This window comes from Chlorocebus sabaeus, chromosome 13 (assembly GCF_047675955.1).
Source record: "Chlorocebus sabaeus isolate Y175 chromosome 13, mChlSab1.0.hap1, whole genome shotgun sequence".
NCBI lineage: Eukaryota > Metazoa > Chordata > Mammalia > Primates > Cercopithecidae > Chlorocebus > Chlorocebus sabaeus.
The window spans coordinates 50,001,354-50,027,804 of NC_132916.1; the positions used below are offsets into that span (position 1 = coordinate 50,001,354).

The window sequence follows — 26,451 nt, forward strand, 5'->3', positions numbered from 1 at the left end:
ACAGTGCTTTTTTGGGAGAAATGCACAGGCAACGTGAAGAGGTAGGCTGAGGCAGGTCATGCAGGGCCTTTTTGGCCATGTTTAGGAATTTGGATTGATGGATGCTAGATGGATGGAGCTAGATGGATGGAGGTGCCATTAACTGGAATGAGAAAACTGGAAAAACAACTATTTTGAGAGGGTATCTCAAGAATTTAATATGTTAAGTTTGAGATGCTTACAAGACAACCACTAAATACACAATTGGGTATGTGTAAATCTGGAGTGAAAACAGGATCTGGACTGAGATGGAAATTTCAGAGTTGTTGGCCTCAGCCATGGGAAAGGATGAGATCATATAGGGAGGGCATATAAAGTGAAAAAAGAACAGAATTGGGAAATTCCAACATTTGGTGGTCTAGTGGAGAAAGAGAAGTAGGATGAAATGCAGAAGAGATAGAATCACTGCAGCTGAGAGAAGGGAGAATTTCAAGGAGTGAATGATCAGCAGGTTTGCAAGTAGCTGAGAGGTAAATTAAGATGAGGACTGCAAAGTATCCATTAAGATCGACACTTGGAGGTTGCTGATAATCGATTAGATAAAAGCAGATTCAGCACAGTGGTGAGAGAAGCCAGTTTGATGTGAATAGGAGGTAAGGGAGTGGAGACCAAGCTTCTAGGCAATTCTTTTGGGAAATTGGCTGGGCAGAGAAGCCAAATATTTAGGCCTTGGCAAGAGGAAGATGTGGGAGTCAAGGAATGGTGAGATTTTGAAGATGGAAGAGGAAGATGAGGTATTAGAGCATGCTTGTTGGCTAATGAAGATGGTCCATTAGAAAGGAATCCCTCAGGGATGTCTGCTTGAAGGCTGACGGTTACGTAATGCCATGAGGATATTAACAAAGCAGTGAGGCAGGCGAGGAGCCATACTTGGATACATGCACCTAGACTGGCTGTCTAGGGCCTGTAATATGTTTTAGGTTTACTTGTGCGGATTGGTGGCACTGTGGGCTCTCTTTTTTGATTGCACACTCATGCTGTGCTAGGAGATTTACAAATATGACCTCACTATGGTATTAGTTTTCTCATTTTTATAGGCAAGGAAACAGGTTTGGAGTGGTTCAATAACTCCCCAAGTTCCATAGCTAGCAAATAATGGAGCCAGGGTCTCTTCCTACTTGTATCTAATTCCAAAGCCTTTATTCTTAACTACTACCTCCAAAGTGCCCTTTAAATGGAATATAAAAATAATTAGAACATTCTCTTCCATAAGAGAATTTTTAATTGTAATATCTTAGATGAAAACATGAATTTAGAAATTTTAGAATTTATATTTAAATTTTTAATCTCTAAAAATAAAATTTAAAAGTGTAGACATTTTTCCATAAAAAATTTTTATAACCATTGGTAGCAAATTATTATAGTATGTCCTCTTTATAATCCATGTCCAAAAGTATTCGAGCTCCTGTCTTAATTTTTTTTAATAGAACTTTTACATATTATTTTAAGGGACAGATGTACAATGCTAGGAGTTAGAGCACCTTGGTGGTATTAAGTTTTAACTTATTAACAGGAATTTTTAAAATAATCTATGTGACTGAATTTTAATATATTAGTGTATTAGTGAAGTCATGCTGTTATAAGTGAGGACCGGCCGGGCGCAGTGGCTCAAGCCTGTAATCCCAGCACTTTGGGAGGCCGAGACGGGCGGATCACAAGGTCAGGAGATGGAGACCATCCTGGCTAACATGGTGAAACCCCGTCTCTACTAAAAAATACAAGAAACCTAGCCGGGCGAGGTGGCAGGCGCCTGTAGTCCCAGCTTCTCGGGAGGCTGAGGCAGGAGAATGGCGTAAACCTGGGAGGCAGAGCTTGCAGTGAGCCGAGATTGCGCCACTGCACTCCAGCCTGGGCGACAGAGGGACACTCCGTCTCGGGAAAAAAAAAAGTGAGGACCAATCATGTCTGTTTTAAATGAAGGATGCTAATCTTAAGGCTGTAAGCAGTGACATCTGTGTAGGAACTTGATATGCAATGGTTTGTTGAGAATAGTTGGGTGTGCTGCAGCATCCTCTCCTACAAAGGAAGCCACTAGCAAAGACGTTCCTGTGTTTTTTCAAGTAAACAACCTGTGGTGAAGTGGTTATGTCTGTGTAGATCTGATAACAACTAGTAAATTTCTTTTCCTGCATTCACAATTCTAATTTAGTGCACTGTCTCACGGTGGCTTCAGCTTATAGTCGTATCATATGAGGAACTTCCGTCCCCCTCTAAGAGTATAGAAGTACCAGGTAATATAGTAATAATGCCCTGGGATCCTAGAAGTAATTGAGAGATTAGAAAGAAAACATAGCATTTTCTTTTCTAAGTGTCAGGTTCATGTTAACTTGGTATTTTTCTTCTTCCACTTACCTCCTTAATACAGGCACCATGCCTAATTTCAGAATTATAAATCTTTTAGTCGAAATATGGAGGTCATGCTAGATTTGGAATCTCCATTGCCTTTGACAAATAGAACGTTTTCAGCCTGGACTTGAACTTTTCGAACTATAACAATGTCTCAAGGACCCTCAAGGCTGCTCATTTCTTGTCTGAAAAACTCTTGTTAGTGGGAAGTTGTTTTTAAATCTTTGGTTAAATTTTATTTCCTTTCAGCTTATTCTGTTTATTTCTTGTTACTTCGAATCCATACAGAATAAATCCAATCCATCTTTCATATATTATCATTGCATGTGTTTAAAGATGACATCATATTCTCCCTGAACCTTTTCCAGGGTGAGTATCATAAGTTTCTAAATCTCTCCACCTAAGATGGAGTTTTCAGATTCTTTGCCATCTTAATATGACCTGATTAATGCAAATATAAGAATATTAGGCCAGGCAAGGTGGCTTACACCTGTAATCCCAGCACTTTGGGAGGCTGAGGTGGAAGGATTGCTTGAGGCCAGAAGTTCAAGATCAGCCTGGGCAACATAGGGAGACCTTGTGTCTACAAAAAATTTTTTTTAATTACCAGGCATGGTGGTGAGTGCCTGTAGTCCCAGTTACTGGCAGCGGCCTAGGGGTTGGGGCACTGAGGTGGGAGGATTGCTGGAGCCCGAGATGTCAACGCTGCAGTGAGCTTTAATTATGCCACTGCACTCCAGCTTGGGTGACAAAGTGAGACCCTGTGTCTATATATATATTTTGTGTGTGTGTGTGTGTGTGTGTGTGTGTGTGTAATTATCCTTTACTTTTATTAAGAAAGCATCACATTTCATTATTATGTTCACAGCAATTATGCTCATAGTGAGGGGGGAGAAGTGTTTTTTCACCTGAATTGGAATTTTGTCTTGTTTGTTTTCTATTATTCTATTTTCCAGGAATTTCAAAGCCTGATTTTTAACATTGAACATATTTTCTCCCTAGATTGCGTAAGATATGCAACTTGAATAGTGTGTATTATGTTCTTACCCAAGAAGTTGATTAAAAGGCTGAATTGGAAAGCTTTATGTATTATGGCGTATTAGTACTGTCAGTACATGAAATAGTTATCGTTAAGTATTTCAGTTTGCTATAAATCAATTTTCTCTAGGTTAACCAAATTCTCTAGTCTAGCTGCTTCCATCTTACCTTAAGAAAGGTAGTGACATTTTCAGGGGCCTTAGTGAAATCTTTCTATACTACCTCCTGTGACTGGCCCATCAATATGCCAAATCTAGCCCAACCAAAACAGATAATTATGTTCATTTAGAGTCACTCATTTTAGTGTACCTCTAGTGGTTCCTGGAAGTCAATAATTTATCTTCCAATAATCACAAATGATTAATGAGCTATCAGTTTATTTTTCTGAAAGTTGATATCAAGCTACTCAGAGCATTTCCAAATTTGGCATTTCTTTTGAAAACCAGGTTGTTGTTGTTTTTTCCTACTTCCGATTTTCTTTCTCTGTGATTCTTCTGAGATTACTGGTAATGCTACTGCAACTCAGAGGGTTGCTTTAACAGGACTAGAGACTTCATCCTGGATTTCACTTTCTTCTTAGCCATAGATATGTCATCCTTTTTAGTTTTTTGCCTATTCTCTTTGCTAAAGCTGAAAATAGGATTGAACCGGACCTGTTTTCTTTTTCTTACAGCTTATCTTCACCCAGTGGGCCTATTGCTTCTTGCCTCTTCAGCCTCTCAGCATCCTTATAATTTTCTCATTACTTTTCCTTTGCATTGTTTACAAACTTCTGCTCACGCTGAGCTTTCACTTTCTATGCTTGTTCCTATAGACTTCTGTCATTTGCTTTTTGCTTTTGTTTGAGCTCTATTATGTGCCTTCTCTCACTCTCCTATATGCCTACCCATTAGAAACTTGAGTTTATTGGGCCCTATTTGTTTCTTGAGATGCTTTCAGCATTGGTTCTTCCACAGACTCATTTGTGATGGAGTTGACAGAATTTGTTTTGGAAGAACATATTATCCCTCATGAGCCATTTCTCTTATAGTCTCTGCCCGTGAGATCGTACACATCCATGTCCTTGCAAACATTTGTAGGAATGCACAATCTGATGTAATAACAAAATGCTTATGTAGTAGCAGCAATGGGATAAATACTGGAAATGAGGTGACTGCCAAGTGCTGAGGGTATAGAACAGAATAAATGACTGTTGAAAAGATACTGTATGTCATAAAAGAGGTGACTTGGCTGTCTTGAGATGTGAGTAAAAGTTTGCCATGAGGAAGGAAGAGAGTTTCAGGCAGAGAAGAGACAATGTGCAGATGCATGGGCCCATGTTAGTGCATGGGATTTGCCTGTGACTGGGAGACTGAGAGAGATTCCTTATAATCTTTGAGAGAAGTCCATCGTTTGGGTCAGTTCTTTTTTTTTTTTTTTTTTGACCTAGAGTGTCACTCTGTTGCCCAGGCTGCAGTACAGTGGTGCAATCTCGATTCGCTGCAACCTCCGCCTTCCAGGTTCAAGCAATTCTCCTGCCTCAGCCTCCCCCAGTAGCTGGGACTACAGGTGGGCGCCACCACTCCTGGCCAATTTTTGTATTTTTAATAGAGACGTGGTTTCGCCATATTTGCCAGGCTGGTCTCGAACTCCTGACCTCAGATGATCTGCCCAATTTGGCCTCCCAAAGTGCTGGGATTACAGGCGTGAGCCGCCATGCCAGGCTTGTTTGCGTCAATTCTTTCACAGTGTTATCTGCTGTATACTTCTGTATCCTCCTTTTGATCAACAGTTAAAATCTTCACCTAGAAAATAAGAAGAAACATCATTGATCCAGATCTACAAGATTTCTACCAAGAATTTCAAAGGCACTAGGGAATCATTTGAGGTTTCTTCTGCGACAATCAATCTCTTGATCATGTGTCTGGACAATTTCCTCTTGAGTGATGGTTATGATAATTTTTAGGAGGCTCTCTACCACTTTGTCATTTTGTATGCTAAACCTGCCTAACCCTACCCAGGTCAAATTTTGGTTGCTTTTATTCCCCTGCTAAGGAGCCCGCAAATACTTTACTCTCTTTTAACTACTTAAAGGGTTAACAAAACAAGCAGTAAATTATTTTATTATTTGCTGGGCAAGAGGACACATACAGTTTCATTGGTAATGCTACTTAGAGATTGAAGTTTGCACCCTGGATAGGGGAAATGAGCTTGCAGCCTGGATAGAGGAAATGAGTCCATAAGGCCACAAATGATTGGTTTTAACTAGTTCCATTTTTCATGGGGCAGTGAAGGCCCTTAAGGGCCTAGCATAGCAAGGATGCTCAAAGACCACAGTTTTATATCAGCTTTGGCTGGTGGGCTGTTCCAAATTCACAGCCAGTTACAGTGAAACACAGCACCAAGCTTACCTGCTGGGGAAGTGCTGCTACAAAGTGGATATTCTTTGGCAGGACACGGGAGAACCGCTGGATCTCTCAGCCACCTTGTTATTTTCTGCAGCCTCGGCTGCTCTGGATCTCAGGTCTGTGGGACATCGCCACACTGTTGTGCCACAGCATGGCATGGTCTCCAGATCTCCTTTCTCCCCTGCCGTGTGTTCTGCCCACCAAAATCCTGTTACTGGTTTCAGTTTCTCTCTGGAACTTCAGAATAGTTTTCTTTCTTGCATATTATGTAAGTTATTTTTCAACTTCCAGAAATTATGCTTAATGAAACATATATTCAAAATAAAACTTCTGCTCCAGTTTGTGTTGCTGCAGAGTGAAACTATTGGCACTAGAAATTTGTGAATTTGAAGTCATAAATTGTAAGTGATTTGCATAGTTTAACCTCATTAAAGAGAAAATGAGGAATTAAGAAAAAAGTGGAAACCAGGACAGATAAATTTGCTTATTATGAAGATCACACATAAAACAGTTGAGTAGGCAGACAACTAAAACTCTTGGAAATAATGGGGCTGGCTGGGCTTGGTGGCTTACACCTGTAATCCCAGGACTTTGGGAGGCTGAGGTAGGCGCATTACTTGAAGTCAGGAGTTTGAGACCAGCCTGGCCACATGGTGAAACCCTGTCTCTACTAAAAATACAAAAATTAGCCAGGTGTGACAGGCTCCTGTAATCCCAGCTACTCGGGAGGCTGAGGCAGGAGAATCGCTTGAACCCAGCAGGCAGAAGTTGCAGTCAGCTGAGATCACACCACTGCACTCCAGTGTAGGTAACAGAGCAAGATTCTGTCAAAAGGAGAGGAGAGGGGAGAGGAGGGAAGAGGAGGGGAGGGGAGGGGAGGGGAGGGGAGGGGAGGGAAGGGGAGGGAAGGGGAAGGGAGGGAAGGGGAAGGGAGGGGAGGGGAGGGGAATAAATGAGGCTGATGTCTCCTTTCAATCAGGGTGGCAGCAAGAGGTGTTTTGGAGGCTGTGGCCTCTCTCTCCATTCCCCTGTGCCGTTGCCATCAGCACGTTCCACAGGCCACCCCAAACAAACATGTAGTTCTAATAAAAGGAGTCAGGTTGCTTAGCCGATGCAGCTTTAAGACATATCCCTGCCCTCCTCTCACTCCTCCAAAACTCAGTTTTGCCCCTAACTTCTAACTGCAGAGAAATTTTAAAGTTAACACTAGCTTAAGTAAGACACTTCTTCCCTTTGTCTCTTCCTTCCTTTTTGTTAGTTCTACAGTGTTGTTTCCTCTGAGAAATAATAATAAAATTTTAAAAAATTGTCATGTTAAACTGCAAAACTTTTATTATTTTTTAAAAATCATAATGCCTGCAAAAACATTTGGTAGGTAGGATTATTAAGATGTGACAAATGATTTTTAAAAATAAGATGTACTTTCATACACAGTGGAAGAGTATTAACAGAAATATGTGGGCAGCTTATTTATTTTTGTTTTTGTTTTAATAAAAACAAATGTTTGGTTTTAACCATAAAAAAAACTCTCATGATACATTTGTGTGTCTGAAATCATCACTAGAGAAAACTAAAGTGACTTTAAAATGTAAATAATACTTATTAAATACATGTGAACATAGTGTAATTAATCCCTTGTAGATAAAAGAAAATTCTTTAAAGTTTGATTAAAAAACTGAAGATTTTTGTTCATCAAATAATCTCCATATGATCTAGATCCATTTATTTACTTAGTTGTTTATTTTTATAGAGATTTAGGGATGGAAAATATCTTAAAAACAACCTAAGCTAACTTCTTGGTAGAGGTGAGCTACTGAGGTCTTAAGAGGTTGTTATTTAACCAAGGTCACCAGACTCTCAGCTGCTGCAAGCCACAGACAAAGGTTTTCTCTTAACAGAGTTGTACTTTCATCTCACTCTACTTTCAGCAGACCAGTGATATCTCAAGCTTGTCTTTTTCTTTTAAGACCTCACTGATGACTTGCTGACCTAAAAGGAAGAAACTGAGGCAAATTTAATGCAAGTAGAGTTTATTTGAGCCAAACTTGAGGATTGTAGCCCAGGAGCATAGACTGAAGATGCCCTGAATATGCACTCTGATTAGCAGCAGTTACAAGTGGATTTTTAAAGGCAAAAAGGAGATAGGAAGTGGGCTGATATAAAGTGATGTGCCAGGAATTCTTGTTGGCTTACAGAGATAGCATTGATTAGTGACTGGCTATGCATTAAGTTATAGTGTCTGGTGTGGCATTATTAGATTAATTTATAGCTGCTTGTGGCAATAGCAAGCTGGTTCTGGAGATGAACACATAGCTCCAGCGGGAAGTAAGATGTGATTGCAGTCTCATTTTAGTGCCTCTCCAGCCTGATAATTTAAAAGGATGTGTATTTCCCAGGTAAAAGTTCTTTTTTTCTCTCAGGCTAAAAGAGGTAGAACACCCCAATAATGCAGGCTTGATAGGCACACAGTCTAATCTTAGGATACACAGCCGTCCATGTTATTTTCATGTGATAAAGACTGCTAAGTTTCCAAGTATCATCCAAACCCAGCTCAGCCAATCCACATTTGGGGGTTGTTCGTATGGAGCAACCTTGCTTATGCAAATTTTCATAACAGTCAGGAAGCTCTTTCCCCTTTCTAGGGTCAAGTAACAGAAAACAGATCAGACTACCTTAGGAAAAAAAAAATGAATATGGAGACTTCTGGTTCACACAAGTAAAAAGTCCCAGATAGGACTTGACATCAGGAATGCCTAGGTTTGGGACTGAAATAATACCATTATGACTTAGTTTGTCTGTATCTAAATCCTTCCTTTCTTTTAGCTTCCTTTTTCAGGCTTTTCTTGATAAATGCTGCTAAGTCAGAATCTTGATTATGCAACAGCAGGCAAAGCAAATGCTTGGTATTAGGTCTCACAAGTCCTGAGACTCACAGGGATTGGACCAACTTAGAGCCGGTGCTGGGTTTTGCAGTAGTGGCTGCCACTGGGCAGCTGCAGAGGCAGAGACTCAGTGCTTTGATTGGACAAGCTTCTTTCTGGAGCTAGGGTGAGTCCTACCCAGATCTGGTATTGCAGAATAAGGAATAGATTGTAGGCAGGCCATTGAAATCTACTGCGGTTTTCGCTCGTATGTCAGGCAGTGTACTAGGCACTGGAGTTAAAGCTTTTAAAAAGAATGACATGCTTTGAGTCTCAGTGAGTTTTTAGACACTGTACATATCACTGTAAATATAGTTAATTCCATCATTGATTAGATGATTTGATAAGATAACCGTTAAAGAACTTTCCTACTTGAGATTCTATGATTTATGCTTCTTGGAAACAAAATGGAAAAGGTTCAAATTCTTTCATTAGTTTATGTAATTATATTTTCATCTTAAGCTGTTTTAGAATGTTTAATATTGTGACAGCTTTATGTAGAATTCAGAAAACTCAATTTAGTGTTTAATACCACAACTCCACTAAAACAATATCTGAATATAGAAAAATTAATTTATGGATAAAGAGCACTTTAAAAAATGTATCGTTGTCATGCCAGGGACATAATGGTTGATAAATATGAATTTTCATTTTTGCTGATGCCATTGTGAAGTTGTAATGTATACATGTGTTAAAATATTGAGCCTCTCTTTTTAAGGGACCTTTTGATGGAGATGATTAAAGATTAAAGATTCTTTGGTCTAATCCATACAAACAGCAATGACATTTTCCTTTATTGGGCTTTTGTTTGAACTGTAGCTGATATACTCCCTGCAGAGTCTCAGTAATAGTTAAAAACATATTTATTTCCCCCCATCTGATAAAATATTGTTATCATTCCATTTTGGTTTTCTTCAAAACCGCCTTTAACTCAGCCAAAATAAAGTCCAGCTGAGTTTTCTTATGGCTTAATGCAGGAGTGTGGAAATCCACAGGAAATGTGGATGACTATTATTCCAACATTACAAATGTTCAAGAGAGTTTTTTAAACTGTATTGGAATTAAAAGGAATGCCTGGGAGCAGAACATTTAAAACTATATAAACAAGTACACATCTATGAGAAATTATCTTGCCTTTTATCAACAACTATTTAAAAATCAAAAAGAACATGTAATAAAATCAAAGCAAAACTTCCTTGGTAAAGTCTGCTGCTGGAGAAGATGGTTGATTACTTAATTTCATATTAGGAAGTTGGTTGCACCTGTGTGTGCCAAGTGACATATTACATATGAAGAAAAGTTTATGAAAGGAAATTCCAGCCATTTGGGGCAAAGTGTTCAAGTCGTGGGGAATTGTTAGGTCTTGGGGTAGTTATCTCCCCACAAAATACCTTACATTATTCTTTAAATTAGATTAATGTTGAGCGAAGTTTGATTTCTCTCATTGTATGTGTGTGAAGTGACTTCGCTTGAGAAATTAGCCTAAAAGTCTATGTTACATGGTCTGATTCAAGGTTTATATCAGTTTGTGAAATTTGACACATATAACTTATAATTAGCCTGCTTCATCTTTCCCGGATTGAAGTTTGTTTCTCATTCATTCATTCATTCATACATGCTCCACCTTTAAGGCATCTTTGGAAAAGTACACGTGTGTCACCCATGTATAACCAGCCATGCCTTGGTCCAATCCCAGCATTAAGTCACATTCAAAGAAATATGTATATCAGAGAAAATAATTGAAAATAACTCAAATATTTACTTCACCTTTCAGAAAACACCCAAGGGGGTAATAAATGCCTTATATTTGATAAAACTTTAAACTCCTCTTTCTCATCTCTCTGACCTTTTACATGTCTCTCAGCTGCTTCCCCAAACTTTCTCCTTTTTGAAACCCTTCCCATATCCAGCCAGTGTATCTCCTCATGTCCTTACCTTTTCCCCTTCTTTCCTTCTAGGTTTATTTTCTTCTATTTCTTCTCTCACTCTATTTCCTATTCCACTTCTCCCCCTAATTCATTTCCCACACCTGTGTTCATAAGCTCAGAACCAGGAAAAGGAAACAAACCAACACAGAATTCCATTAGGAGGCAGCATGAGTAAGGAGGCTGAGATCATCCACATGCTATTATATTTTCTCTTCGTTGCGCTTATTAAAGAAATTACAATATACTATTTAAAAATGGAAAGTCCAGACCAGGGAACATATAAATTGGCATGAAAAATGGGACAGTAAATTGCATGCTGCTATTAGTTCTATGGCTGTTGCAGAACGACTTCATGGTTAGTGATAAAAAGGAACTCCTTCCCATATTTCTTCCTGTTAATGAGTAGAGCACATGCCAGTCCCTCTGATAACAAAGCCCTTCCTAGTCCTTAACTCTCTAGTGACTAAGGAAAAACTTCCCCTTCGCCCTTGGAAGCTTCACTGAAAAATGAACTCATAAAAGGCAGATTAATAAGAAAGAAGCATACAATTGATTTTTAACATGCATGAAGAAAACCTAAATATTTGGGAGACCACAAAGTGTTTACCCAATCCTGCAATGGGATGCAGAAGCTTCTATGCCATCTTGAGGTCACAGAAAGAATGGGGGCTCAGAGCATGGCCAAAAATCAGATTACAGTGGCAAGACAGATTATGGGGAGGGAAAGAAGAGGAGGAGGCCTGGCTTGTGAAAGGGGTCTTGTTATATAGATGAAACATGATAGGTAGCAGCCGTCAGAGAGGATAGGTGGTAAATGCTTCTTTCAGATCTTTGAAGGTGTCAGACTCTCAGTTAAATCTTTCCTAGATCAGGACAAGGGAAGACCTGGCTGGATTGATGCAAAACTCGCCCATGAAAAACAGCTTTGCAGGGGTACTTCTGTTTGCAAGCCCTCAGAACAGCCATCTCAAAACGTGTCAAAGAAGCATATTCTGGAGTGAAATGCTTTTATTTTCTTCACTAGAGTTTGGTGTTCTCTGGTTCTCCAACACCAGCTGAGTGTCCAACAGTTCCATTCAGTTTTGACACTAACTTCTAAGAGTCAGCCTCAGACTCCACAGATTTAAGGGTTCTGCTGTAAGTCCCAGGTCCCCGGACTACCTGTACTTTTGTCCACCTTGACTGCAAATTTGAGGTTCCCCATGACTGCCTTCTTCAGGTTTGAGAGTTCACTAGAACTGCGCAGGGGACTCAGGAAAACACTTTTCTTACACTTAACCAGTTTATTATAAAGGATATAACTCAGGAACAGCCCAATGGAAGAGAGGCAGAGGGCAAGGTATGGGGGACTCAGGGATGGTAGAATTGGGGATTCAGGGGTGGTGCCAACAAGCTTCAATGCCCTCTCCAGGTATGCCACCTTCGCAGTGGCTTAATGTGTTCATCACCGTGGAAACTTTTCAGAACTTCAACATTTAAGGGGTTTTCTTGGAGGTTCATTACCTATGCATGATTGATTAAATCATTGGCCCTTGGTGATTTTTGTTTGTTTGTTTTTTGAGACAGTCACACTCTGTCACCCAGGCTAGAGTTTAGTGGAGCAATCTCAGCTCACTGCAACCTCCACCTCCCGGGTTCAGGCAATTCTCCTGCCTCAGCCTCCCAAGTAGCTGGGACTACAGGTGCATGCCACCACGCCTGGCTAATTTTTGTATTTTTAGTAGAGATGAGGTTTCCCCATTTTGGCTAGGCTGGCCTCGAACTCCTGACTTCAGTGATCAGTCCAACCTCAGCCTCACAAAGTGCTGGGATTACAGGTGTCAGCCACTGCCCCAGGCCTAGCCCTTAGTGATTTAACTCTATCTGCTGTCCCCTCCCCTCTTGAGAAGTGGATTGTGGGGTAGGGCCAAAAATTCCAACCTTTTAACCCTGGCTGGATCTTTCTGGTGACTAGTCTCCATCCAGAAGCTCTCTGGGCTCCTCCCTCCCTCTGCAACTTTGAGTCATCTCATTAGAATACAAAAGACACTCTTCTTCACTCAGGAGATTCCAGTGTTTTAGGAAATCTGTACCAGCAACCTGGGGACAAAGACCAAATACAGTCATGTTCCATGTAAGCCACTGGCCTCATTTATGATGGTGGGTCCATAAGATTATGATGGGGCTAACAAATTCTATCATCCAGTAACATTGTCGCCGTCATAGTGCAACACATTACTTGGTGATGCTGGTGTAAACAAACCCACTGTGCTGCCAGCTGTGGAAAAGCATAGCACATACAATTATGTACAGTACCTAATACTTGATAATGATGATAAATGATTGTGTTACTGGTTTACGTGTTTACTACACTAGCTATTATTATTTTAGAGTGTTTTCTGATTATTAAAAAAAAAAAAAAAGCTAAACAGAACAGCCTCAGGCAAGTCTTTTGGGAGGTGTTCCAGAAAAAGGTATTGTTATTACAGGAGAGGATCATTCCATGCATGTTATTGCCCCTGAGAACTTCCAGTGGGACAGGATGTGGAGGTGGAAGACAATGACGCTGATGTTCCTGACCCTGTGTAGACCCTGTGTGTTTACGTCTTAGTTTTTAAACTAAGTTTAAAAAGTAAACCAAAAGGGTTAAAAATTTTAGAAATAGAAAAAAGCTTATAGAATAAGCGTATAAAGAAAGAAAATATTTTTGTACAGCTGTACAATGTGTTTGTATTTTTAGCTAAATATCAAAAAGTTATTTAAAAATTGATAAAGTAAAAAAGTTATAGTAAGCTAAGGTAGTTTATTATTGAATGAAGAAAAAAATTATATAAATTTAGTGCAGCCTAAGTATACAGCATTTAGAAGCAGTAGAGCACAGTAAGCACATTTACTCACCACTCACTCTCTGACTCCCCAAGAGCAGCTTCCATACATGGTAAGGACCCTATACAGCTGTATCATTTTTCTTTTCTTTTTGAGACAGGGTCTTGCTCTGTTGCCTAGAATGAAGTGCAGTGGCATGATCATAGCTCACTGCAGCCTCAGCCCCCCAGGCTCGGGTGGTCCTCCCACCTCAGCCTTCTGAGTAGCTGGAACTACTCAGGATGCCACCTTGCCTGGCTAAATTAAAAAAAAAAAAAAAAAATTGTAGAGACAGGGTCTCACAATGTTGCTTAGGCTGGTCTTGAACTCCTGGACTCAAGCAGTTCTTCTGCTTTGGCCTCCCAAAGTGCTAGGATTATAGGCTTGAGCCATCATGCCTGGCTACCATTTTTTAAATACCATATTTTTATTTTACCTTTTATGTTTTTACACCTGTTTAGATACATAAATACTTACTGGTTACAACTGCCTACAGTATTCATTACAGTAACATGCTGTACAGTTTTGTAAGCTAGTAGCAATGGGTTCTACCATATAGCCTAGGTGTGTCATAGGCTATTCTATGTGGGTTTGTAGTAAGTATATTCTATAATGTTTGTATAATGACAAAAATCACCTGATGCCACGTTTCTCAGAACGTATCCCTGTTGTTTAGCAAGACATGGTTATATTTATTTATTTTTTGTTATACCACAGGTGTTCCTGTGGTTGGCTAAAATCAAACTGGTAACTTGAGAGGTGGCCATTGTTGGGTTTTTTTTAAGAGCGTGACCAAGACCGTCTTGTGATTGGATGGTCATTGTCCAAGATTTTTCTTCAAAATCAATTTTGGGTTTACCTTTACATGTGAATGAATTATCGAAACTCAGAGTTCTGCACTAACTTCAGCAGGAAAAAAATTCAGAGTAGGTACTACCAGTCTACCAGCCCAGGAATTCTGTTTTTAAGCAATGTCACTTCCTAAGCAGTAGCCAGCATGTAGCAATTGGAAAAAATACCTCTAAGATGTTGAATAGACATGTTGGATGTAAACCAACTACATTGAGAGCATCTGCCAAAATAAGTTTTAAAATTTCATACCTGATATTAGATTATTATTTCTGAAAGTACCTATAATGACAGAATGATTTATGAGGTCACGTCTAGTTTATGACAATGAAAGTATATTATCATAAAAGGGTAAGTATATGTATGTCTAAAGTTGTTCAAAAGCAATTTCAGATTAATAGAGTATATTTTTTAAAGTCGAGAGAGAAGTTAAGCTAGAACATATTGCGATTTTATGCTACTTATAATTGTTTTCTGTCATCAGGCCATTTCTGCTGATCATAAACTATGTTTCCCTTACGAGGCTTTCAGTAGAACATTTATATACTAAACTGATTAGTTTCAGGATTCTGTATTTTAGCTCTTATTTCCTTCAGTATTTCTACAGTTAAAGCTGTTGACAGGAAAGTCGGTTAAAATTGGGTGACAGAATCACTGGCATCATTGAGTTTGCTTGCTTGAGATTTTTCAAGATAGTATGCTTTGTGTTTGACTAAAATGTCTTCAAGAAAACAACTGTTTGCTGTTCTTCTGGAATTATGTCACTGCAATATATTGCTGTTGCAGCAAAATATATGTGTCACGAAAATATATGCCAATGCTGCTTTCTATAAGATTCATTGAGTAGTCAGAATACAGTTCATTTTGAGTAAAAAGCATTTCTAAAAAAATAATTTAAAAAGGTTTCCTTTATTAAGGAGTTCTAGCAAAATAAAAAAATATTTTAGAAGACTTTCTTGGCTTTGTAGGGGATTATAAACAGCTTTGTGTAAGGGATTATAAACAGTGATGAACTGATTCAATGTAGATCTAAGTAATTAGATATGAAAATGAGACTTAACTCTTTAGAAATCCTACCTGTTAAAAATTTCCTTCCAGTGCCCCCACTTCCAAGAGACTGTTTTGAAGTCATCCAACATAAATAAAAAAATTCACATCTGTAATATTCTCATTGCAGATTTCAGGGTAGTCTTGAATAAACCTTTTGCTTTTGCTTTAGAAATATGTTTATTGCTACTCACTGCCAGCAGTGAATTTTTTCAAGTATCATAGACAATACATCGAATAGCCATAGTAGTGATTTAGACATAGACACTAACACACTAAGATATGATGCTCAGTTTACAATTATTTGTAACATAAAAGTTAAGTTAGCCAGTGTGGTAGGCTGAATAGTGACCCCCAAAGATAGCCAGTTCCTAATCCCTGGCACTTGAGAATGTTACCTTTTATGGCAAAAGAGATCTTGCAGATGTGATTATGGGCCTTGAGATAGGAACATTAACTTGGATTATCTGGATGGATCCTATATGCAATCCTAAATGTGCATATAAGAGGGAGGTTTGACTGCAGATAAAACAGTGTGCCATGCATGTGGCTTTGAAAATGGACGAAGAGGCTACCGGGAATATACCTCTAGAAGCTGGGAAAAGCAAGGAAAGAACCTCTGATGGGGAGGATGGCCCTATGGACACCTTGATTTCAGCCTGGTGAGTCTGATTTTAGACTTCTGACCTCCAGAACTATAAGAAAATAGATGTGTGTTAAGTTACCAAATGTGTGGTAATTTGGTACAGCAGTCGTGGGGAATTAATACATCCGGTCAGTTTAACTATGTTAAATAAGCTACGTGCATAATGTCATTGTAAAGCAAAAGAGAATAAACAACTTCCAGATACTTTGTTTACATTTCTCTTTGTCGAATTTGATTAACTTCTCAGTTGCGGTGTTTGTCAGCTTATTCTTGGTTGATAAGCAGTAAAATTCCTAATATTTAAATATATTTGTAGGCTTTTTTGGTGACTCATAGCACAACACAATTCTCTTGTTACCTGGAGCAAGTTCCCTTTTCTGGTTCCCTTCCTTAGTTTATAGATGAGATATATATTACCATTGTCTGCACCATCAATTTCTCTAAACCGTTTTCAGGCTGTGACTCAGCATTCTGACTTCTAGAAAAGGGAACCAAATTCTCACACGGGGCAATGTATACATTTAACAAAAGCCTGTTTTGTTTTATAAATACAATGTAGACATTCTACACAGTGTGCATCCATTTTGCAGCAGTGTCATTTTGATCCTGGTACCGGGGGATGCTTATAAGGTTTCTGAAATGTCCCACCCCAAGGCTCGTCTGAGAGAGTGTGAATTTGGTTTTGGCCACTTCTGGCCCCCACACTTTGGTTACCGGGGTCTTCTAAGACCTGCTGACCCACCACTGTTTTAATAGTACAAGGAAATCCTAGAAAAGGAAAACTGAATTGTTGCAGTTTCCCCGATTGACATTCTGTTTTTCTGTCTTTATTTGAATGTGGTTGTTCTTTGAGGCTAGGGGAAATGCTGTTGTGTGTTTGTATACCCAGCTGAAGGATATATTGCTAGTTGTTGAATGCAAAGCCAAAGAATCTCTTTTCCTAACTGTATTGGTTCTTTGAAGCCGGAGTACTTTCATTTTAACTGATGAATTTCAGTTTTAGCAGTGGGAAGAATCTCATTATCACGATTAGAAAAAAGGAAAAAAAAAATGCATGTCTCCATGGGTGACACCAGAATCAGGAACATCCACAGGTTTTTCCAGTGATTACTCTTAAAACTTTTGTTTTTATTTGGCCAGAATTCCAAGAGAAAATTTTCTTCAAGTGAGTTGTTGTTTTAACTGTTACTCTCCCTTTGCATTTAAGTTTGACTTAATTTGGCATAGAATGTATCATAAATGAGGATTTTCAGTGGAAATGGAAAACTATGAAATGACAAAATGAAATGAAGTTCAAAAAGTGATGTTTTTCTAGAAATAATAAGTGGCTTTGTATTGATGACTAAATTCATAGCAGTTAAATACAATTAATATTTATGTAGAGTGAGAGAAAGGACATGAACATATATTAATACCTGACATTTGTCACATACCTTCTTTGTTATGTTAAATATGTTGTGTTTTATATGTTCTCTCATTTACTTGGATTCTTAGAAATCCCCGAGTAAGAATAACAGCAGCAGCACAACAAATTAGTAACTTTTGTTTATTAAGCTCTTCCTGGAAACCAGGCAGAGGTTGTGTTTAATAGTAAAGTGAGCTTTCTGTGTACCATTTCCTTTAATCACCATTAAAAACCCATCAGAGGCTATTATTTTTATGTCAAGGACAACAAACCTGAGGCTTAGAGTTAGTAACTCGCCAAAGGATGTGCATCCAAGGTACAAGAGGATTCAAACACAAGTGTTTCTGCCCAAAGACTGACCTTCCATTGTCAGAGGTGGTAAAAGTCAGAATTAGACAACCAGGAAAAAACAGCCTAGGCTCTGAAGGTCAGAACAATACAATGACAAGGTTGCAGCCAGAATAGCCAAGAAAAGCACCAAGAGAGGGTCCCTGGAGGGAGACAGACTAGCTCTATCTGACTTAAAAAAAAAAAAAAATGGTGTGGGATTGCAGTCCAGCAATTTACTGAGATAACTGGACTCGGGAGAAAGAATGAACCACTAAACAAGAGTTAGCAAAATGTTGCCATAGCTGCAGATATTTAATTTTGTTGTTGTTTGTTAGCCTTGTAAATCCAGAAGTAATACATGCTTACCGTACAAAAGATTCAACACCACCACATTACATACCTATAAAGTAAAAGTTCTTGGCTGGGCTCGGTGGCTCATGCCTGTAAATCCCAGCACTTTGGGAGGCTGATGTGGGTGGATCACGAGGTCAGGAAATCGAGACCATCCTAGTCAACGTGGTGAAACCCCGTCTGTACTAAAAATACAAAAATTAGCTGGGTGTGGTGGTGCTGCATGCCTGCAATCCCAGCTACTCCGGAGGCTGAGGCAGGAGAATCGCGTGAACCAGGGAGTCGGAGGTTACAGTGAGCCGAGATCTCGCCACTGCCCTCCATCCAGTCTGGTGACACAGCAAGACTCCATCTCAAAAAAAAAAAAAGTGAAAGTTCTTCTTCTCTCCCCACTCGTTGACCAACCGTTTTCTCATACATCCACCAAACCTGTATAAATACATATCTATGTGTATATAGTTGGTCTTTAGGGATTTTGCTTTTTTTGTTGTTTTTTCCACAAAAATGGAGTCACGCTGCAATACTGTTTTACATCTTTTTTTCATGAAATAATGCTATACCCACATATTTTATATTAGTACTCTATTTCCCTACAGAGGTAATTTTAAAGAAAAATTTTATATTAAAGAAGACTTGCATGGGTCTGTTCTCATGGTTGGTCAGTTTTGATGTTTTCTACTTTTCTTCCTGGAGCTATTAGCCCCAAATTATAGAGCAGTGTTTTGTTGTTATTCTTGGTTTGGTTTTAGGGTTTTTTTTGTTTGTTTTTATTTTTGCTTTTAATAGCCTTTGTAAATGAATGGGGTTCTGACTGTCTTGGCCTCTGGACTTATCCAAGGCTAGAAATTCTGCAGTGGAAGGAAAATGTAATCAAATGTGAGACTTAGGAAAAAAAACACAAGTGCAAGCCTCTTGGGACGGTTTAGTTTGGATGTAAAAAAAAAAAAATTTTTTTTTTTTTTTTTTTTTAAATCAAAACAAGTTTAACACATTTCCTCCTCTTCTCTGCCAAGGGCAAACTGTTAGAGCCAGACAGGACCTTGAAAATCATGTTAGCCTCTTGCTTTTGTTTACTTAGAAGTCCCAGGGGGTTTATCCTATTTCCAACGCAGGTTGCAGGGCTGATTACAGAGAAAGCCAAGCCCAGAACCCAAATCTGTGTTCAAATCTTTCTGTGAGTGCCCAATCCATTGAAGCCCACTAAATTTTCAGGCCCCCACATAGTTTGTAGAATTTTCAGAGTCCAGCGGATTTTATTTTAAAGTAAAGGTATACATATATGCCATAGTACACATTTAGAGGGGCTTCTGGGAGGCCCTGTGGCAGTTGGCTGTAACCTAGGCTTGTGAATTCCCGCTCCACAGCTAAACTATGCCCTATGACCTTGGGAAATAGTCCTAGTTTTTCTCACCCTTCCTTTTGTTATCTGTAAAATAGAGATAAAACTGCCTACCTCATTGGGCTTTTGTGAGGATAGACTAGCATTTGTGAAGTACATAGCCTGGTGCCTGGTTCCTTAGTCAGCTTAGTAGTTCCTGTTAGAAGAAAGCTCTTTAAAGCTTTTCATAAGTTTTTGAAAAGTAAAATTCAGTTTTAAAAATTGGACAATATTTATGTGTTAAATTATTCTTACAGTAGGAAAGAGATTTCAAAGACTATGTAAAATATTTTAAATATATTATTGTACATGGTATAAAATTCAAAATGTACAAATGAAACACAATAAAAAGTATTTGAGTGTGTGTATGTACCCTTGTACACATATTTTCTGCATATACTCGTTACATTTTAAATACTGTATCTTTACCCTTCTCTCTAATGTCTTGCAAATAGGACTAACTATAGCCCTAGATCAATATTGTCTAGTACTTTCTGTGATGATGGAAGTATTCTGTATTATCTAGTAGAGTAACCACTAGGATATGAGTCTAGAAGTGTATTTCTTACAACAGAATAATTTTAAAGTGAATTTTACTTAAATGTAGTAACTATGGGTGACTGGCCTGTGGCTACCATATTGAACAATGCCATTCAAGATATTTATGTCTATGTTGCATTTTTCAAAAGCACATGGATCCCAAATTTTAAAATTAAGAGTAACTATGGGTGACTGGCCTGTGGCTACCATATTGAACAATGCCATACAAGATATTTATGTCTATGTTGCATTTTTCAAAAGCACATGGATCCCAAATTTTAAAATTAAGAACAAAGTCATATATAACTGTGAATTTAATATTAATTAAAGCAGTCTGTAGTTCAGTACATTTTAAATTATGTGTGACTAATATGTAGAAAGCTGAAACTGGATCCCTTCCTTATACCTTATACAAAAATTAATTCAAGATGGATTAGAGACTTAAATGTTTGACCTAAAATCATAAAAACCCTAGAAGAAAGCCTAGGCAATACCATTCAGGACATAGGCTTGGGCAAAGACTTCATGACTAAAACACCAAAAGCAATGGCAACAAAAGCCAGAATAGACATATGGGATCTAATTAAACTAAAGAGCTTCTGCACTGCAAAAGAAACTACCATCAGAGTGAACAGGCAACCTACAGAATGGGAGAAAAATTTTCCAGTCTACCCATCTGACAAAGGGCTAATATCCAGAATCTACAAAGAACTCAAACAAATTTACAAGAAAAAAACAACCCCATCAAAAAGTGAGCAAAGAATATGAACAGACACTTCTCAAAAGAAGACATTTATGCACCCAACAGATACATGAAAAAATGCTCATCATCACTGGTCATCAGAGAAATGCAAATCAAAACCACAATGAGATACCATCTCACACCGGTTAGAATGGTGATCATTAAAAAGTCAGGAAACAACAGATGCTGGAGAGGATGTGGAGAAATAGGAATTTTTTACACTGTTGGTGGGAGTGTAAACTAGTTCAACCATTGTGGAAGACAGTGTGGCGATTCCTCAAGGATCTAGAACTAGAAATACCATTTGACCCAGCGATCCCATTACTGGGTGTATACCCAAAGGATTATAAATCATGCTACTCTAAAGACACGTGCACACATATATTTATTGCGGCACTATTCACAATAGCAAAGACTTGGAACCAACCCTCATGTTCATCAGTGATAGACTGGATTAAGAAAATATGGCACATATATGCCATGGAATACCATGCAGCCATAAAAAAAGATGAGTCTGTGTCCTTTGCAGGGACATGAATGAAGCTGGAAACCATCATTCTCAGCAAACTGTCACAAGGACAGAAAACCAAACACTGCATGTTCTCTCATAAGTGGGAATTGAACAGTGAGAACACTTGGACACAGGGCGGGGAACATCACACACTGGGGCTTGTTGGGGGGTGAGGGACTGGGGGAGGGATAGCATTAGGAGAAATACTTAATGTGAATGACGAGTTGATGGGTGCAGCAAACCAGCATGGCATATGTATATCTATGTAACAAATCTGCATTTTGTACACATGTACCCTAGAACTTAAAGTATAATAAAAAATAAATAAATAATGTGTGGCTAATATATTTTATTTTAAAATCAAGTAGCTTAAATAAGAAGATGGGAGTTCATTTTGGAGAACATGCTGCGAATCAGAGAAAGCTGTGAAATGGCTGTTTGTAGAATAGCAGATCTCAACCAAATCAGAACATTTAAATCAACTTAAAGTGGAAAAATTCAGAAGATTAAGAAGCAGCATATCTCCGAACATGGGCTCATTTTCCATTATTTTATTCAAGAAATATTTACTGAGTACGTAATGTGTGCCATGCAAGAAAGGAACTTGCCCAAGACCCTGACTCTGCTTACTGCCAGTGCCCCAAACTCATTTCCTTTTGTAAAAGAAAAAGCTTCAGAAGAAAATCAGTTTTCATTCAGCTACTACAAGTGATTTATTTAGCAGGAGCCCCTTGCTCACTTCTGCAGTCAGTTGGCTAACTCTGGGCTGGAACACTAGTAGGGAAAAAGTGAAGTATGTGTTCATTCTATGAGTGCCTACACCATTTTAATGTAAAAAAGCCAAGAGATTCCAGAATTTAAAAAGCTTTTTAATATTCTTTTATGGAAAGGTATAAATAAGCTCGGAATCGTGGTGTCCAGCCACATTGCCTCATTCTTCTGCCCTTGGGGAAGCCCACACTGTAATTTGTCTTTTCTTTTGGCTTTCACCTTGTCTTCCCCGAACAGTGATTGCTTCTTATGTTAGCATTGCATTTGATCTAAGTCTTATTCATTTTTTGCACTTTGAAAATTTTCTGTTATGACATGTTTTGTTTTCATAATAAAAGAAGAAAAATAAATAATATCATAAAACATAGTCCAGGTCACAGAGTTGATGAAAGCCTGACAAAGCAGAGATTGTGAAGAGAAGGTAAATTGGAGTGGGAAAGATAGGATTAGAAGATAGAATTGACAAAGCTTGACTACAATTTAAAACACTGGTTTTATGTAATTGTGATCTATTTTAAAGAAAGACAAATGCAAAATAAAGGTTTTGGTTTTTTTTTCCCACTTGTACTCACGGCAATCAAATCTTAAATGTATTTCATTATTTTTCAGTCACTCATCGTTTAAGATGATTTGCCAAGTGTATTTTTAGCCCACAATATAAAATCAGTGTATATTTGGCGTCATGAAAAATGCTTAGATGAAATAATGGGAGTTCGTTTTTCTGCAAGACCATTTTTTTTCTGTTTATCTTAAGTTAATGATAACAAATCCCTATTGTGAGATTATCTTACTAAGATAGGTACTGGCTTAAAAACAAAAAGTAAGGACTGAAAGATTAAAGCCCTGAAAAGGAATGCTTGAAGAGCATTAACTTTACCAGATTCCTCAGGTTGGCAGCTATTCCCCTTTGCAAAAAGTGTTAGAAATTGATCTCTTTACTTGGAAGGAAGGATTTTACAGAGGGCTTCCAGAAACACATCTGATTTCCAGTTGCAATATCAGAATATTCTAGTTATATTGATAATCTCCAGAGAAACAAAGTCTATGAGGACTCTAGTCAAAGCAAAAGATTATCTGATTGTAGAATTTCTAAGGTATTATTTCTAAGGTATTCTAGCTTTTTTTCTGAAGTAACAACTGTGTTTGGCTATGTGTTGACAATAATAGTCTGTGTAGAAAAGGGAGAGAAAAATAAAACAATGTATCCCATTTTATTATTTCCAAGAGGAAAATGAGTCTCTAATGAGATGTCCCCAAACAGTGCTGCCGTTCATCAAAGCACATGCCCCAGATCTGAGTGAGTTTAATTATCGTGGGGACAGTGAAACGAGGACATTTAAATCAACTTAAAGTGGAAAAATTCAGAAGATTAAGAAGCAGCATATCTCAGGCTGCATAGAATTAATATTAATATTTGACATCTCTTTTCTCTTAGAAGGAATCATCTTTGGAAGGGGGCAACAAAGTTAATCCCAAACATGTTTTTGATTAGCCAGTACATCAGAATCAGCCCATCATTTTGGAGAAAGAGATCAGTTCTCTGCATAGATAAGCCTTCCAATGTTAAGAGACAAGCTCTGTGTGGTATCTAGATTGCTGCAGAATAATTTGAGCCTCACGCAGGACTTTTGATCAAAAGAGAAATTTTGATCAGGAGAGAAATTGTTTTATTAGGGGCATTATCTGAACTTTGCTAGAGCTATTTACTCCTTTACCAGACAAATAAGTTAAAATCTGAGGATAGAAAATAATATGTTTCATGAAAATAATTCCTTTTTATGAGTCTCCAATTGTTTGGTTGGTGATTTTTGGTTATTTATTTATTTATTATTAATTATATGATTCTTTCAATAGCTTTTGGTGGTACAAGTGGTTTTTGGTTATGTGGATGAATGGTATAGTGGTGGAGTCTGAAATGTTAGTGCACCTGTCAACTGAGTAATGTACATTGTATCCAATATGTAATTTTTTTATCCCTCAGCCACATCCCACCCTCCCCTGGTTCATTATTATACTATGTATGTTTTTGCATCCTCATAGCTTAGCTCCGACTTATAAGCGAGAACATGTAATATTTGATTTTTTCATTCCTAAGTTAGTTCACCTAGAATACTTACCTCCATTTCCATCCAAGTTGCTGCAGAGGACATTATTTTGTTCTTTTCTGTGGCTGAGTGGTAGTCCATGGTGTATATAGACCACATTTTCTTTACCTACTCATCAGTTGATGGGCACTTAGGTTTATTCCGTATCTTTGCAATTGTGAATTGTGCTGCAATAAACATACACATGCAGGTATTGTTTTCGTATAATGACTGTTTTTCCTTTGAGTAGATACACAGTAATGCGATTGGTGGATCGAATGGTAGATCTACTTTAAATTTCTTTGACAAATCGCCATACTGCAAAGGTTGTACTAATTTATATTCCCACCAGCAATGTATAAGTGTTCCCTTTTCACCACATCCACACACAACATCTATTGTTTTTTGACTTTTTAATAACAGCCATTCTGGCTAGAATAAGGTGGTATTTCACTGTGGTTTTAATTTGTATCTCCCTGATGATTCGTGATATAGAGCATTTTAAAAAATATGTTTGTTGGCCATTATATATCTTTTTTTTTTTGAGAAATATCTATTCATGTCATTTGCCCACATTTTAATGGGATTATTTGCTTTTGTCTTGCTGATTGAGTAGCTTATAGATTCTGGATATTAGTCCTTTGTCAGATGCATAGTTTGTAAATATTTTCTCCCATTCTGTGGGTTGTCTGTTTAGTCTCATGATCTCTTTTTATTTTTGTTGTTGTGAACAAGCTTTTTAGTTTAATTAGGTCCCATTTATTTTTGTTTTTATTGCATTTGCTTTTGGGGTCTAAGTCATAAATTCTTTGCTTAGGCCAATGTCCAGAAGAGTTTTTGTTTGTTTGTTTGTTTTTAAGAAAGAGTCTTTCTCTGTCACCCAGGCTGGAGTTCACTGGCTCAATCTCAGCTCACTGCAACCTCCACCACCTGGGTTCAAGTGATTCTCTTGCCTCAGCCTCCTGAGTAGCTGGAACTACAGGCAGATGCCACCACACCCGCCTAATTTTTGTATCTTTAGTACAGATGGGGTTTCACTATGTTGGTCAGGCTGGTCTCAAACTCCAGACCTCGTGATTTGCCTGCTTCGGCCTCCCAAAGTGCTGGGATTACAGGCGTGAGCCACCGCGCCCAGCCCAGAAGAGTTTTTACTAGGTTTTCTTCTAGAGATTTTGTGGTTCAGGTCTTAGAGTTAAGTCTTTAATCCATCTTGAGTTGATTTTTATGTGTGGTGAGAGATAAGGGATGCAGTTTCATTGTTCTACATATAGCTATTCAGTTTTTCCAGCACTATTTATTGAATAGGATTTCCTTTCCCCAATTTATGTTTTTGTATGCTCTGTTGAAGATCAATTGGTTGTATTTGGTTTTATTTCTGGGTTCTTTATTCTGTTGCGTTGCAATGTCTATATATCTATATTTGTACAGGTACCATGCTGTTTTAGTAACTATAGCCTTGTAGTATAATTTGAAGTCGGGTAATGTGATGCCTTCAGATTTGTTCTTTTTGCTTAGGATTTCTTTGGCTATTTGGGCTCTTTTTTGGTTCCATATGAGTTTTAAGATTGTTTTTTCTAATTCTGTGAAAAATGATGTTGGTATTTTGATAGGAATTGCATTTAATCTGTCGATTGCTTTGGGCAGTATGGTCATTTTCACAATATTGATTCTCCTAGTCCATGAGCATGGGATGTATTTTTATTTGTTCATGACATCTACAGTTCCTTTCAGCAGTGTTTTATAAGTTTCCTTATAGAGCTATTTTGAGGTTTTTTTTCTCTTTCTTTTTTCTCTTACTGTCTTTGAGTTCTTGATTTGATTGTCAGCTTAGTCATTGTTGCTGTAGCAGTGCTACTGATTTGTGTACATTGATTTTGTATCCTGAGACTTTACTGAATTTATCAAATCTAGGAGTCTTATGGAGGAGTCTTCAGGGTTTCTAGGTATTTGATTGTATAATTGGCAGAGATAGTTTGACTTCCTCTTTTTTATTTTGGATACTCTTAATTTCTTTCTCTTTCCTGATTGCTCTGGCTAGGACTTCCAGTTTTGGTCTTTTAAACAAACCTTAAAAGATGGCTAAACTAAGAGATGGGGAGTATATTCATCTATGACTTTTCCTCTGCTGCTCTGTCTCTTATGCCATATACTAATTTATTAGCCAATGAATATCTAAGAACCTGGCTGCTCAGTGTTCAGTAAATAATAGCCTAGTTGAAATACCTTGTTGGAATATGGGACCTTTATCTCAAAGCCGAATGTCTCATTTTTCTCACCATGCTTAGTTGTCATGT

The 26,451-nt window shown here is 38.1% G+C and overlaps 1 protein-coding gene across 9 annotated transcripts in view; it reads left to right on the forward strand.

The window, feature by feature from the left end:
• Nucleotides 1-26,451, forward strand: part of NCOA7 (nuclear receptor coactivator 7) — a 155,087-nt gene that overhangs the window by 50,035 nt on the left and 78,601 nt on the right. Inside the window, exon 1 of one of the 9 annotated variants that reach the window (XM_008007155.3) lies at nt 15,817-16,061. The exons of the other annotated variants lie outside the window; for them this stretch is intronic. The gene's annotated coding sequence lies outside the window, so the exon portion shown is untranslated. Of the gene's footprint in view, nt 1-15,816; nt 16,062-26,451 lie in introns of those variants that run through there. 9 annotated transcript variants of the gene reach the window in all.